The sequence below is a fragment of the Sinocyclocheilus grahami genome, unplaced genomic scaffold (assembly GCF_001515645.1).
Source record: "Sinocyclocheilus grahami isolate Dianchi unplaced genomic scaffold, SAMN03320097.WGS_v1.1 scaffold233.1, whole genome shotgun sequence".
In the NCBI taxonomy this organism is placed as follows: Eukaryota; Metazoa; Chordata; class Actinopteri; order Cypriniformes; family Cyprinidae; genus Sinocyclocheilus; species Sinocyclocheilus grahami.
In genome coordinates, this window is record NW_015505412.1 from 2,060,491 (window position 1) to 2,072,987 (window position 12,497).

Here is a 12,497-nt window from a genome sequence, read left to right on the forward strand (position 1 = left end):
GCCAGGCCTTCACTCGTTGAATCCTCGAGAACCGGTAGAAGGCTGGGTTCCATATGTAAGACCTAAGTGGATCCCATATGTGTAAAGTCCACGGTATAGCCTCGAGCCCGTGTTTCCCCGGCAGACTTCTGCCATTCCAAGAGGGTTACAATCACCTCCAGTCTTCCATATGCACCTAAAGAATGTTCATACGTGTATTTGCTTCCGAAAACCTCCTTCGGGAAGGTTGGAGCTTCCGTAACGTCCCTGTCCCAAGTAGAATGGGTACGTTTTCCCAGTGTTATCCAGTCTTACTCATTGGGCAGTGCCATAGCAGCAGTAGCTGGTCCTCTTGTGCAAGCCCTGGCCTATGCCAAAAAGTAGGGGTGCAGGTGGCTTCCACAGGACACTGGAAGGGGCAGTACCTGTGGCCCTTTGTTAGGGATCCCAATTCGTCTGTCATCCGACCTGGCGTCGAGAGTGACCAACTGAAAGGGAACATCTCGGTTACGTATGGTAACCCTCGTTCACTGAAGGAGGGAACGGAGACGTCACATCCCGTCACCACAGCTCCTGTACCACCGCTGTGCAGCCGCGTCACCGGCTCGGTTCCTCAGCAAAAACCTGAATATGCGCTGCATCTGCTGCCTACTTATACTCACGCTGTGATCAGCGGCAGCTGGATGCAATAATCGCATATAATAATCTGTGTCTAAATCAAGGTGTTGACATGAGAAACACTGGTGACTTGTAAGAAAAAGGTCAAGGCAAAATTGCAAGTGGACCTGCGTGTTGTCACCTCTGAGAATATTGCTGTTCTGCCATCTAAAGGCTTTATATAATTAGTGACCTCAGGGAGGCACATGGTTGTATTAGCATAGATGTTTTGACAGCTTTGAAAACATCTGTGGCCGCAGATTTTTTTTCATGTCTGAGCCATGCTTACATTTCAGAGAAGGACATTTCTTGTACCCTTTGTACCGATGTTAAACCTTTTACAGATATTGAGGAGATACAATCGTCTTTGAGTCGCTTGTGTGTACTAAAACAATGACTATTTATGTGAACTTTACATTTGAACAGGCACATTATATTTAGGCATATTAGCCTTTGAGGTTGAACACTAATACTGGCTGAACAGCTTCAAAAGCTAATGTAATTTACCTGCATATCAATACTCTGTTTTATTTCCCCAGCTTCAGGCACTTTTATGTCCCAGGGGTTTGTTTGTTTGTTTATTTATTTTTAACTGATTTAAAATTTTCTTCATGGTCACATAAATTTAAAAAAAAAAAAATATATATATATTATACGCTTTTCAATTGCCTTTTATTTCATTGATCTCCAGATTATCTATAGCAATGAAAATCAGTCAAAAGAGCTTTTATAACCATAAATCACAATGTGCATATGCACATTAAAGTTAATTGAACAATGTCAAAAGCTTGAATAAAAAAAACATCCAGCAACCATTTAGACTTGAGCAGACCACTTTACTTGAACAAATTGTAAGTGGAAAATGTCTCAGGTTACTTATGTAACCATGGTTCCCTGAGTAGGGAACGAGACACTGCGTCCTCTAGGGGTCGCTATGGGGAACACATCCTTAAATGCTAGTGCTCACCATAATGAGATAAATAGAGATGGCTCTTACCACAGAAATGCACGCTTCAAACAAAACAGTCAATGAAGACGAAGAAGAGAATGAATGATGTGTGCTCCCGGCGCCTATTTTATAGTCGCACCGGTAGTGACGTCATGGCTGTCGCCGGCCAACGATTTGGTGCTTTTTCAATGTATGCTTCAGACACGGGTCATGACGAGGCATTCCCCTTAGCGACCCCTAGAGGACGCAGTTTGAAGTTCCCATGAAAGGGAACATATTTGCGATAACATAATTGCTGGAGCGCTTGAGAATTGGCTTGATCTCTGTTATAAATTAAACTCGTATAGAGCACTGCAATAAAATCTAACTGCACATCTCCCACTGTGAGCTTGAGCCGAACCAACACAACATCACTACATACGTAAAAGTTGTACTATGTCCTAATAGGCCAAGGAAAAGACATGGACCATGCAAATCAGCTAATAGGATAGCCGAGTAGCTTAAAGGGATAGTTCACCCAAAAATGAAAATTCTGTCATTAATTCCTCACCCTCATGTCGTTCCAAACCCGTAACACTTTCATTCATCTTCAGAACACAAATTAAGATATTTATGATGAAATCCGAGAGCTTTCTGATCCTGCATAGACAGCAATGCAACTGTCACGTTCAAGGCTCAGAAAGGTAATAAGGACATCATTAAAATAGTCCATGTGACATCAGTGGTAAGTGGGACATCAACCATAGTTTTATGAAGCTACGAGAATACTTTTTGTGTGCGAAGAAAACAAAAATAACGACTTTATTCAACAATTTCTTCTCTTCCGTGTCAGTCTTTGCCGTATGTTCACAAGAGTAAAACGACGCATGCGTGTGGGGCTGCTGACGCAGGAGCCGGTGTTCTGACGTAGAACCCAGATGCGCTGTGCCTTGTTTACAAGCTTGCGTCGTGAACATGCATCAAAGACTGACACAGATAATTGTTGAATAAAGTCATTATTTTTGTTTTCTTTGCGCACAAAAAGTATTCTCGTAGCTTCATAAAATTAAGGTTGAACCACTGATGTCACATGGACAATTTTAACAATGTCCTTACTACCTTTCTGGGCCTTGAACGTGGTAGTTATGTTGCTTTCTATGCAGGGTCAGAAAGCTCTCGGATTTCATCAAAAATATCTTGATTTGTGTTCCAAAGAGGTATGAAGGTCTTACAGGTTTGAAACAACTTGAGAGTGAGTAATTAATGGCAGAATTTTCATTTTTGGGTGAACTATTCCTTTAAGTGGTTTCAGGAGAACCTGTCTCCCACTATACAATGCTATATGATTTAGTTTCTGCTTAACAACCCAATTTGAGTTGTCTTACATCATGTTGCTACAGTATTCAGGAATGTATGTCACTAAGATGGATTACAAGCAGTCAGCTGAAAATTCACTGACCTTTAGGACATCCATGATGTAGATGAGTTTGTTTCTTCATCAGAACAGATTTGGAGAAATTTAGCATTACAATATTTGCTTAACAATGGATCCTCTGCAGTGAATGGGTGCCGTCAGAATGAGAGTCCAAACAGCTGATAAAAACATCACAATGATCCACAAGTAATACAATGCTTGTTTGTAATAAGTCCATCATTATGATATTTTTAACTTCAAGCGAGTCCTCTATCCATAATATTGCTTTCTCCAGTGAAAATGTCATCTCACCTGAATCAGGAGAGAAATATGTACAGATCAAGCACTGTTTAAATCAATATGATAACCAGTCTGACAAACATTTTTAGATGAGAGATGTTTTAAGAAAGGCGAGTACTCGTCTGGAAAACTGGAGAACCATTGTAACCATATTAGCATGAACCATCTGCAACTATAAAAGATACTGTCTTTGCTTCAAAAGGTACTGTCTTTGCTTCATGGAAACAAAGCTGGGAATGGTTGGCTGTTGTGTTCTTGACAGAGGACACTTCTATTAGACAAATGCAGTGTGTTTTCTCTGAATCATTGCTTGATCCATTTTTGGGCAAAGTCTTCAGTCTCACTCAGATGAAACCGAGGATCCACACGCAGAGATTTATTTACAGTTAAGCTAAACAAAGTCCAGAATCCAGCACACATAAGTAGAATAAACCACGTAAGAACCAGAATAAACAAAGAAGACAGTTACAAGTATATAATTTGTTCAGAATTACAGTACAGTTAGTGAGCTGGCTGCACTATTTTTAAAACAAGTTTAAAGTGTGTAAAAATCTAAATGAGTATTAAATCACATTATAATTAATTAACCAGTCTCTGGAGCTACACGAATGCATCAGCAACAAAATATCCATTGAGAAGCATCTTTTACTTAGTTCTTTACTCAGGTTTCCATTCCAAAGACTTCCTGGCCTTTTCTTCAGAAATTAGTGTTAGTTCTTGGAAAATCTAGTTCTCAAATGATCAAACAGTCAAGTTTCCACATATATAAAAGATCCAAGTTTCCACAAACAAACATGTGACAATTCCTGGTATCTTAGGTAAATTGAAAAAGATAATGCTTGTCAAATCGAGTTACTTTTATGGCTCATAATTAAACTATTATTGATCCATAATTCTATAAGAATGCAACACGATTAATTCTATAAGACTGCATTTGTAGTTAGTCATTTGTTCTTGGTGTTGACTGTGTTTACGTTAAACTGTTTATGATGTTTACTTCAAAAAATACATCTGGCCAAATCCAGAGGAATGTCAGTAGAATGCCATCACGGAGGTCTGTCTGTTTCCTCGGAGCACCTGACTGAAATGAAAAGTGCAGTAAGGAGCACAGATGGATATCCCACATACAGATTTGTGTTTCTCTTAAAGCGATTCGCCTTTTATTGCTGTTGATGCATTAGGAGCAGCTGAACTCTGTAGTTTCATAATGGTAATATAAGCTGAAGGGTTGCAGGCTGCAGCTGAATTGCAACAGTGAGATTTTCAGTGAGCCATTTACCTCAATCTGTCTTAAAAAGTGTTTATACTGAGGCTGTTTAACTGTTATTTCAGAACTTAAAGAGAAATGCATACATTTAGTTTGAACTACAAAAGATTGTTTGTCTTGTCATGTATAGTGCGGTATGAAAAGCAGTATTAAACGAGGGTCAGAAGGACATGTGGATGCTTGCAGAGTAAAGTTCAACCCAAATATGAACATTTACAGAAAATTTCAGTGGGTCATCCAAGATGTAGTTTGTTTCTTCCTCGGAACAGATTTGAAGAAATTTAGCTTTACATCACTTGCTCACCTTTTGCAGTGAATGGGTGCCGTCAGAATGAGAGTCCAAACAGCTGATAAAAACATTACAGTAATCCACACCACTCCAGTCCATCAATTAGCATCTTGTGAAATAAAAAGCTGCGTGTTTATAGGATTCATCTACATCTCGGATGGCCTGAGGGTAATTACATTTTCTGCAAATGTTCATTTTTGGGAAACTATTCCTTTAAACGGACAGCTGACCAAAAATACAAACTGTCATCATTTATTCACTCTCATGTCCAAACCTGGGCGATTTTAAAAAGGAGAAACTTTGAAGAATATGGTGGCTGCTCTTCTCCATGCTGTTATAATCAGTGCGAACTGGGGCCAGATTCACAAAAACAGTCTTAAGAAAGAATCTTCTTAAAATGAATTCCATCAAAATATAAATTTAGTGAAATATATTTTTCCGCAAACAGACACTGTTTATTAGATGTTCCCTCAAATACTTGGCCCATGAGTGCTTTAGACTGATGAGTTGAGACAGCTGAGATATGTGTCGTATTAGATGCTGATTTCCCTTGGCTGTAATCCATATAGGAGAACATTTTAAACGGACAGCTGACCAAAAATACAAACTGTCATCATTTATTCACTCTCATGTCCAAACCTGGGCGATTTTAAAAAGGAGAAACTTTGAAGAATATGGTGGCTGCTCTTCTCCATGCTGTTATAATCAGTGCGAACTGGGGCCAGATTCACAAAAATAGTCTTAAAAAAGAATCTTCTTAAAATGAATTCCATCAAAATATAAATTTAGTGAAATATATTTTTCCGCAAACAGACTTTGTCTCTTCAAACAGACACTGTTTATTAGATGTTCCCTCAAATACTTGGCCCATGAGTGCTTTAGACTGATGAGTTGAGACAGCTGAGATATGTGTCGTATTAGATGCTGATTTCCCTTGGCTGTAATCCATATAGGAGAACATGGGATTTCAGACTTTCAGAAAACAAGAATCCATCATTTAGACATCAAAAATCCTCTTGGCTTCAAAAGAGACGAGAAGATATTGGCTCAGCATTGTGGTGTTGAAAACACATCCATACAGCTGAAAATAAAGGGTATAGCTGTGGCCTTCAAGTTTAGTGTTAAAGGTGCTCATGAATGGATTTGGACTACTGGGGTGACTAATTATCCTATTACTAAGCACAACCGTCTAGGTCTCAAGAGTGCTCTTCACTTTTGTATTACCAATACATGCAGGAAATTCAAGAACTGACGGAATGACTTCTCTGAACTAGCATGTTTTGATCTAAATGCCTTTTAAATTTGTTTAGCATTGCATAATCCTTTAACTACCATTATAATGACAAAATATAAAGTGTTTATATTATATTGGCTGATCTGTCTCAGTGAAAACACACAGCTGGTAAGCAAGTGAGGGGAGAAGTTGTGACTTGTGATCTGAGAATGCCGGCCCATGTGAAAAAGAAGTGTGTTTAATTCCAAGCTTTATAATGGCAGTGAATGGGGGTTGAGATTTTGAAGCCCAAAAAAGTGCATCCATCCATCATAAAAGTACACCGCACGGCTCCGGGGGTTAATAAAGGCCTTCTGAAGTGAAGCGATGTGTTTGCTAGAATGCATAGCATCTATAATCTTTTACCTATGCCACAATTACAGTAAAGCAATCATGTGTTTTAAAAAATAAACTCACACACACACACACACACACACTGTGAGGGGCATATACACACACACACACACATACACATACACTGTGTACACACACACACATATATATAGCATATATACACACACACACACATAGCAACATGCAGGAAATTCAAGAACTGACGGAATGACTTCTCTGAACTAGCATGTTTTGATCTAAATGCCTTTTAAATTTGTTTAGCATTGCATAATCCTTTAACTACCATTATAATGACAAAATATAAAGTGTTTATATTATATTGGCTGATCTGTCTCAGTGAAAACACACAGCTGGTAAGCAAGTGAGGGGAGAAGTTGTGACTTGTGATCTGAGAATGCCGGCCCATGTGAAAAAGAAGTGTGTTTAATTCCAAGCTTTATAATGGCAGTGAATGGGGGTTGAGATTTTGAAGCCCAAAAAAGTGCATCCATCCATCATAAAAGTACACCGCACGGCTCCGGGGGTTAATAAAGGCCTTCTGAAGTGAAGCGATGTGTTTGCTAGAATGCATAGCATCTATAATCTTTTACCTATGCCACAATTACAGTAAAGCAATCATGTGTTTTAAAAAATAAACTCACACACACACACACACACACACTGTGTGGGGGGTTTCTGGTTACAGAATCCCATTTGACTGTAATGCCACTTCGCTTATAAATCCAGACCAGAACAAACAAATCTTCAAATCAGTTGTAAAAACATAAAATACCTTTTGGTTTGTCAGGATCCCGTGACCCCAGGGTCACACCTGGTCGGAGACGGGAAAGGCCCTGAGGAAGACACACCCCTCAGCAGCAGAACAGAATTCTTCAAAAGTTTTCAATCTTTCTCATAATGAAAGTGACTGTTGTAAAATTGAGACCATTTTACTTATTGCACTGAGACACATAAAATGATACTAAACATGAAAAAGTTAAAATCATAAATTCTTAAGCTATGATAATCACATAATATAATACATAAGTACTATTTTTACTTATTTTGCACAAGTAAGAAGAACACATTTTAACTACATAAATAGATTTCATAGTTGTTTGTAAATGGAAACCACATTGTTTTGTAGGTCAACATGGTAAAAGTTTGCTTGGAATGTTATATGTGTGTACTGGATCTGGGCCGGGACTCAGCTCAACGGGACTGTAATAGTGTACTTGGGCATACTTGAACTACATAAAAGTGCTGGGAATGTGGTGGGAGTACATTGTAAGTCAATGAAAGAAATTTGAAACAAATGTTAATTTCTACTAACCTTAAAGCATTGAAGTTATTGCTACATCTGACTGTATGTTAGGTATATCATGAATTGTTTTTTTAATGAGAATGCTTTGAAGTTACATGAAGTTTTAGCACATGAGATGCTCTCATGCCAGCATAACATACCTGCTTTTTGTCTGACATAAAACCACTAATAGTCTTTGTAATAACATTGATGCATAGCCCAAAACATTGCCATGATTAAGTCTTCCCTGAAACCACACACACCTTCTGAAACACATGCCATATTGGTTTCTTTGGTGTGGACGGCCTCTTAAATTTTCACTACTCCCGAGGGGTACTAAATAATACAACTCACCTCCATCAGAAAAACCTGCTGCTGCAAAGACAAATACAACTTTGTGGAGCTGATGTAGTTAAGCTGTTATGCAAGAGCTATTATTTCAGCAGGAAACCGTCTCAAGGCCTCAGGATATGCATTACCTCATGCGCTGACAGACCATTGATTGAGAACACTGACAACATACTGAAAGCTTTGACAAGACACACCTGATCCAGGTGTAAGATTTTTAACTTTCAGAAACTGCAGATAACCCCACTAAAAGATACCAAAATGTAATGTGAAAGTTTCTTTACTTTCTGTTTTGATACCTGTTGTAGAGTTCCACAGTTTCAGTTGACAAATTACAGAATCACTGTGAAGATGAATTTTTAGAACGAGTTTAGTTTTCATTTGATGCTGTCAATGTAGTGAATCTGATCATTTAAATGATAGAGATTTATAGAAATACATTTCTTCTCAGAATTGCAAGAAAAAAATCAGTTGCAATTGTGATAAAAAGTTGCAGTTTTTTATGTTTTATGTTTTTTATTCCGTGGCGGAAACGGGCTTCCATAGACAGACGTGACGAAAACACATATTGATGCAATTTGATTTGAAATCATACCAAGATACCACACACTGAACACTTAATATGCATGGACATGACGTCACTGTTTTTACAAATTCTAATTTTTGCAGTTTACACCGAGATGGTAATGGTATCATTTTCAATAACTTTAAAACCTGTTTTTGAAAGTTTGCATTTTCAGCCTCCCAAAGTGCCGTTGTCATGTAAATTAATGACCAAAACGTGGGATTGTAGGAATCCAAGTTTGATAAGTTATTATCATTATTATTTAAAAAACAGAAGACAAGCAGCCCATGTTACTTATTTGTAAGTTCTGCATGCTCAGCTTGTCCTTCATGTTTTGACATATTTTAAATTTGTTCTTTGGGTTGAAGGTGTAAAGACGACCACGTGCTGTCTATAATTGAACACATCACTAATTAAGAATATTTTCCCATACTCTGCAGAGCCATCTGGCTTCATTCACAGAACAAGGGCACTATATGCAGGGGCATTATCAAACAGCAGGAGAGATCAGTTCACTGGATTCCTCCTTAATAAGGCGTCTCTCAACCATATTGTTAAAATCAATTGAAGGGTGAAAGCCACTTGATTTCATTACTCCCATCCAGTTACGGCAGAGCAAGTGTCTGGTAAATTGCCTCCTCTGCCAGCACTGATCTTGGTTCACTACCTCCTTTACGCAGCACTCTTATCAGAGCCTGTGTCTGCACAGCGTGCGAGGAGAGGGGGGTAATCTCGGGCCCTTGTCAACTTGTCATGCATACACAGCAAATGAAGATTTAACCCTTGCTGATCTCTCCTGTGTGATTAGACCCAAACCAGCAGGCCTGAGCATTGCAGAACTGTGCCTTTATTTCAATGCTATTGTTCCACTGATTAGCTACTAGTGAATGTAGAGGCCATTCATAATGTAATTTTGCATGTAATTTAATGCACATGTGAGTTAATATCATATTTAGATGAAGAACTACTGCTGTCAGCTTGAAAAAGGCCAAGCATCAGTGGAGACAGTCCAAGGGATCAAAGCTTTGGCATTGATTGCGGATTCCTGGCATCCACTGGTTCCATCTTCTTAAGATAACAAAAGGCAGTTTTGTTGTGTAAAGGCAAGAAAGACCGGCTGGCCGGAGAAGCAGCCATGGTTCACATCTTCAGCTCATTGCTGGAAGATTCCTCTTGACATTTAAAATTATATCTAAAATGATATCTATATCTAGTTCAGGCTAATCAAAATATAGTATTTCTCGCACACTAAAATATTTTAAAAGAAAAGGAAAAGTCTGTTTTACAGACTTGATAAAGGTTCTTGAAAACTTTTATGCTGTTTTTCAATGTCCAAACTCTTACTCCAAAGCCCTTGTGAAAAAGAAGTACACTTTAGTATACTTTTAAAAGGAATGCTTATTATGGAAATAACATACTTTAAAAGAAAATACTTAAGTGCGAACAGAATGTCATGTTTTTTGAACATTTAAAGTGATAGCTCACCCAAAAATGAAACATTTAATTATTTACTCATGCTCATTTCATTTGAAACCCCAAAAACTCAAAACACAATCTTCAAAACACAAATTAACCTTGGAGGTTTCTGTTCCTCCATTTGAAGTCCAGGTAACCAAAACTTAGAAGATCATACATTAAAGGCGTTGTAAAATGAATCCATATGAATTGAGTAGTTTAATCTAAGTTGTGTAAAAATATATGATTACTGTATATGATAAACATATTTATATTTAGGCTTTTATTTACATCTAAACAATGACTGACACATGCACAGAGGCACAGAGCACATCAAATATGAAGAACCTTATAGGTTTCATTAAAAATATCTTATTTTGTGTTTTGAAGATTAACCAAAGTCTTATGGGTTTGGAATGGCACAAGGGTGAATTTTTATTTGTATTTTTTATTTGTGTGTGTGTACCTACTTAACCATATTTTGGGGACAAATTTGTACCCAAAAGTGTGCTAAACCTGACAAAATCTCCAAAAACCTCCCTTTGGGGACATCCTCATTTGCAAAACTGGTATAGAAATAAAGTAAACAAAGTTTTTTTCAAATTGTAAAAATGCATAACGTTTCCTGTAAGGGGTAGGTTTAGGTGTAGGGTGATAGAATATACAGTTTGTACAGTATAAAAACCATAACGCCTCTGGAATGTCCCCATTTAGATAGCTAAGTGAACGTGTGTGTGTGTGTGTGTGTGTGTGAACTGCTACTTTAATTTTGTGTTAATTGCAATTAAATTAAAAAATAAACATTATAGTTAAAAAAAACAAGTGTACATAATAGTATTTAAACAATGTTTTAAAGTAAAACTTTTAATTTGACATTATTATAAGTCCATTTAGATAGCTAAGTGAACGTGTGTGTGTGTGTGTGAACTGCTACTTTAATTTTGTGTTAATTGCAATTAAATTAAAAATTAAATTAAAAAATAAACATTATAGTTAAAAAAAACAAGTGTACATAATAGTATTTAAACAATGTTTTAAAGTAAAACTTTTAATTTGACATTATTATAAGTTCACTTTTTAAAGTGGAATATAGTGTATTGAAAAACACATTCATGAAAGTCTTTTCTCTTTAAATGCACTAGAGTGGCCTTTTAATATTAAATTCTCTGCAAGTACAGTTTTTTAGATATGCTTTTAAGATTCGTACACTACAAGTGCACATTTGAAACAATTAAGCACACTTCTTTTTCACATGGGAGTCCATAGAATCAAGGATAAACAGTCATTTTGCATTGGATGATTTCATCTCTGTTCACTAAAGAAGGGGGAAGAGAATGTCACATGATTCTATGTAATGGTTACGTCACTATTTAATGGAAATGTCTTTCATCCTGGGGTCTTCAGCTTTAGGCTGACTCACTATTTCCATTTTAACATTCAATATATCATCTATTTCCTTTTACTTCCTTCTCAATCACAACAGTAAATTTGATTGTCAACAACAGGTGCCATTTACTTCAAACTCAGCCTGGGCAAATGATGATGGCCGCACAATGTCATTATCTGAGGCTATTTCTGTGTTGATAATCAGGGAGTGGCTGTGATCTCACCAGTTACAGTTCTCTTGCTCTAATGTCTCCAAAGTTTCACACACATTAGGCACAACCCTTATTTTGGTGTGCGTTATACCTTTGCACCATAGCAACTTAAATCTGCAGTAACCCTGGAAAATCCCAATTTTTGCCCACTAACTAATGCACTGGGTGAGGTCGATGTGGTGTTTTTGCCATTTTCACTTACCAAATAAGTATTTGCAGTTCCTTGTGATGGAATACTGAAGAATATTGTTGAATAGCCTATTTGCACATTATGACTTAAATTTAATAATTAAGACTTTGTGAGTTTAGCTTAAACATACAGCAAATTGATTGTTCAAAATCATGCATAGGTATTTATTTTTGATTTTTGACTTGCATGCTACAAAATGCTGTAGTAAAATGCTGATTTTAAAATTGTCAAAAAATTAACATTCTGTCAAAATGCATTCGTCCTCATGTTGTTCTAAACCTGTATTTCTTTAGCTTTTTTTCATGCAGAACACAACAAAGATACTTTTGAAGAAATTTGGGGTCCGAACAACACTGGACCGCATTGACTTCCATTGTATGAGTTTTTGTTTGTTTGTTTGACATTTTCCTTTTGTGTTCCACAGACGATTCAAAGTCATTCAAGTTTATTAATTAATTAATGTATTTATACAAGATATAAAATCAGAATTGCGAGAAATCTTGCAATTCAGAGATTATATATATTTTTTCTTCAGTTCTGTATATCTCTCACTTTTTTCTCACAGTTGTGAGAATTGTGAGACATAAACTCAGAACTG